The sequence below is a fragment of the Lathyrus oleraceus genome, chromosome 1, assembly GCF_024323335.1.
Source record: "Lathyrus oleraceus cultivar Zhongwan6 chromosome 1, CAAS_Psat_ZW6_1.0, whole genome shotgun sequence".
Lineage (NCBI taxonomy): Eukaryota > Viridiplantae > Streptophyta > Magnoliopsida > Fabales > Fabaceae > Lathyrus > Lathyrus oleraceus.
This window is the reverse complement of record NC_066579.1, coordinates 232,061,677-232,065,194: the sequence shown is the minus strand read 5'-3', so window position 1 is coordinate 232,065,194 and position 3,518 is coordinate 232,061,677. Positions and strand designations below refer to the sequence as shown.

Below are 3,518 nucleotides of genomic sequence, written 5' to 3'. Positions count from 1 at the left end.
TGAATTTTGGAAAGAGAGGTTTCATTTGAAAGTAGAGCACATTTGCATTGAAATAAAAGAACCTTTTTCATCCTATTGTCTAATTCATTCCCATGTTACAAGTTACCTCATTTATACGAAAACTACAAAAGAAATATCACTTTTACCAAAAGGTTGATTTTGGTCAATAGTTGACTTTTTGGTCAACTTTTACCGAAGTCAACTCACCACTTTCACTTTCATTCCTCCATGACCCATCTTTGATTCATTATAATTCATCATAAATCAATCATAGGCCATACATAAACCAATTATCCATGTTTATTTTGAAACAATTTTAATACAAAAACCATTTTGAAACCAAATTCCTAAACCATTTAACTATTCAATGTTGATTACATAATTTCACATTCATTTCACAACCATGATATGGTACTCTTAAGAATGCATAGCATGAGATTCATTCACATTACACATTACATTCACATTCACATTCACATTCACATTCACATTCACATTCACATTCACAATGCATAACTGACAGTTTTGTTATCACATAAACATACAAAATTCCATACATTCTCATTTAACCATCAATAACCGTGCATACATCCATTTTCAAATCCATTTACAATTACAATTTCAAAACCATGATACATTTACATCCAAATACCAATTCAAATTACATTTTTTTCAAACCAATTCACTACAACAAAATTACAACCATTTTTAATACATAATTTTAATTCCATTTACAACTATACCCAATCTCAGCATAACAATCAATACAATCCAATATTCCATTAGCATGTTCCACAAGGCATATGATTCACCACACCAGCTCCATGAGTAACACTCCAAGCATAGCAACTCTATGATTTTATAACATGTCCAAGTGCAGATATTACATCCATTCCTAACAGCATGACTCAGCATTCAACCTGCATGATGTATAATAGGATACATTTCAACTTTCTACCATAAAAAATCAAGGTAAACCAAGCCCTGCATGTAATACACAGTTTTCACTAACATAAAAAAATACCAACTCGTTTCAACCTACATGTTGTAACTCAATTCACAACTAACCTAACCACATAATAACGAGGAGTGCGTTCATAACATTTCAGAATGTCTAACTGATGGAGTCACCAACCGATTCTAATAAACCAACCTTCAACGCCTTCACACAACTCCATAAAAAGGGGATAACAATTTCCGACTAACTTCCAAGAGGTTTGTAACAGAACCGTAAAAAAACTTGACGCCAACTTCAAAACCAGTTTCAAGAATTGTGGACAGAACTCAAAAAACCAACTTACGGAGCTTCGAATCACCCTCCATACAGACCGCTCTTTGAATTGCAACAATACCGCCAACCTGCATAAAAACCGGAACCGAGTAAGCCAAAAAGGAAAACCAACTCTAAATAACCAAATCAATTCAAGCCAATTAACCAAATTCTCTAACAACTTCCCTAATAGATTATAAAAGAGAAACAGAAGTCAAAAACAGAAACTTCGTTCCAAATCCTGCTCACTAAAACCCAAACTTCTCGATAAGTCTATAACGGCTTCCAACCGCTTCTGACCTCCCTCCAGCAATCTCCCGTTCAAACCTGAAAAATGGAATTTGGAAAGGAGATGCTCCCAATCTCTATCAACCGAACTGCAGCTTCACTCCGACCCCTTGAACCAATTCTTCAACCTCCATCACAAACTGAACCAAGCTGCAAAAAGAAACCAAAACAATAAACCATGGTATTAGTTCAACTAAACCACAACTTATCACAGCACAAAAGAACCAACACGTCACGGCATTCACAAGACTAACATATGCCAACTTCAGTTCAACAAAACCTGACGAATTTAGCATTGGGATGAGGAAAATCAAAATAGAAATTGAAGGCATAACATAACTCTTCAACCCTCACATTATAAACCCTCTTCTAACATCCCTTAACAAACCTCACATCCCTCTTAAAACCACTTCAGAACAGAAACGAACCGCATCCAAAAAGCTGCAACTAACTTCAAAACCCCCCAACCGAAATCAACTAACTGCTAAAACCGTTTCGCAACCAATTTCGAACCACTTCCAAACACCAACAAAAACAGAACCATAACCTCCTAACAGAAATTCGGTTCAGAATCCAAAACAGAATTCTAACCTATCTACCTACCTGTCACAACTGATTCAAAACCAATTTCTTCACCTTCCATCGCCACAGAACCAAAAGTCTTCAATCATATAACAAAAGGCCATAACAGAATTGGAAGCTCTCCATTTGTTTCATTGAACAAAACCTCTAACAGCTCCCTCACAACCAACCTCTAACCGAATAACCAAATTTCCGGCATCTTCCAAAAAACTCTTAACAGAACTTAAAAACCAACTTCCACCCTCAAAATGGTCTAGAACACCTTCAACCTCCATAACATAGTTCACCTTCAACATCACCATTCTCCTCACAATTCGATAATAACTGCAACAACCTGTAAGCCTGGAAATGACCTCTCTAACCTTCTCAAACTTCTTCGATCACGCTTCCATCAAAAATCACTAAACCTTCAAGCAAGAAATTGGGGGAAAGATCTAGGTAACAAAAGGTATTAGAAAATCGGAAAAAAAAGAAGAAAAGAGAAATCTGAAGGCTCTTGGTTCACCTCACCTTCATCGAGAGCCCCTTTTGATCCTCAGGCAACGATCCCGCACCCTGAAATCAACAATAATTCATCGTCTTCCCCATCTGTAACGCAAACGAACGAATTTTGAATTTTATCACAAACACGAAGCGCGAGCGTGAACCTTCGTCATCGACTTGAATCGAACAGTGAGAGAAGCAAATGCACCTACATCGTCGAATCGGTAAGCATCAATCTCGTTTTGGTTAATCTTTTGCGCACGCACTAAGACTAAATGAAGCGAGCTTCGAATCGGCGATCAAATGTTGGAGTTTGATTTCTACCACTGATACTCATTGATTTGGCGGTGCCGTGATCTGTTCATCCGTGTTGGAATTTGTTCGCCGGCCACGGCAACGTCGTCGTTGCGCCTCTTTGATTCTCCCGTTGCGTTGGATTTTGGGGGACTTTTGACGTGTCAGGCGAAGCTTCCAACATTTATTTGGAGAGGCTTTTTCATGACGTACCAGGAAACTGATACCAATAAGTTTGGGCCTAAGGATCAAGAGGCCTCATGGCCCAAGCGTTTTTCATTACTACAACCGTCTCATTGCTCTCACCCCCATGGCCCGGGTTTAATCCCTAATTAAATTATAAACCTTGTTTTTCCTTTGTTAATTGGCATTAACCCTAACTAATTTTTAGTGTTTAGCCATTTTTGTTGATACTTCTTTAACCTTGGTAATTCGGATTTTTTCTAGATTTTAATTCTTGATTTTTGATTAGGAATTATTATAGTTCATATGGTTAATTAGGATTAGGTAATTAGCTAGCAATTAGGTTTAATCATTTTTAGATTAGATTTAATTTCTTAATTTTCCAGAATTAATTTTCATTTGATTAATCATGCTATGA

At 37.0% G+C, this 3,518-nt stretch overlaps 1 long non-coding RNA gene across 5 annotated transcripts; it reads right to left on the bottom strand.

Moving 5' to 3' along the window:
- Nucleotides 1–542: 542 nt before the first annotated feature.
- On the bottom strand, nucleotides 543–3,107 carry LOC127128843 (uncharacterized). Of its 5 annotated transcripts, none has more exons than XR_007806053.1 (4): nucleotides 2,651–3,107; nucleotides 1,813–2,574; nucleotides 1,069–1,708; nucleotides 543–920 (listed from the first exon to the last, which is right to left on the bottom strand). It is a non-coding gene; the product is annotated as an uncharacterized LOC127128843 (long non-coding RNA). The 5 variants fall into 5 exon arrangements; XR_007806054.1 differs by having other exon boundaries at nucleotides 2,162–2,547; nucleotides 2,646–3,106; XR_007806051.1 differs by having other exon boundaries at nucleotides 2,162–2,574; nucleotides 2,651–3,105.
- Between the last annotated feature and the right edge of the window lie 411 nt (nucleotides 3,108–3,518).